Source organism: Empidonax traillii, unplaced genomic scaffold (genome assembly GCF_003031625.1).
Source record: "Empidonax traillii isolate 1590-97213 ecotype Southwest subspecies unplaced genomic scaffold, ASM303162v1 scaffold277:size2070623, whole genome shotgun sequence".
NCBI classification, from domain to species: domain Eukaryota; kingdom Metazoa; phylum Chordata; class Aves; order Passeriformes; family Tyrannidae; genus Empidonax; species Empidonax traillii.
Window position 1 is genome coordinate 377546 of NW_020955470.1, and position 611 is coordinate 378156.

Sequence of the window (611 nt, forward strand, 5' to 3'; positions counted from 1 at the left end):
AGCTTCTTGCCATGCTTTCTGCAAATTGCCTCATTTGCATCCCTCTAGATGTAAAGCAGATAAAAGACAGAGGTCCTGTTTCTTTAACAGAAATTTTTTTTCTGTGTTCCCCATTTCCAGAAAGCATACAACCCTTCTGTCAAAATGAGCTGTTATTTTGGTTTTTCCCAACTTGTCCAAGGTAAACAAGCAGTGTGCTATGCTGTTAACTTGCCTGCACCAGGAAACTTAAATCAAATCTCCTGCTTTTCCTTTCTTAAAACGTGAATGGCCTCTGTCCTCCAACATCCTATTCGCCTCCTTGTTTGATTAACTTGAATAAATAAGGGCACAATAGCTCCCTTTTTATAATTGTCCAAGTACATAGCTAAACTGCCAATGTCTTGTTTATCTTTGTATAAAGCTGTATAAGCTAAGTGGTACCATTTGCAGGTTTGTCCAGTCTCCCAGCTAATGAATGAATGATGTTTTCCAAAAGGGTCCCTCTGCTCATACTCCTCAGTTAGCATGCCTACAGGTAGGGCCTGCAGTAGAGCACCCCGTCTCTCCTGTGGCTCCAACTCCACAGGTAAACACAACCTCTGGTCACCCCCGGATCAACTGCAGATGTT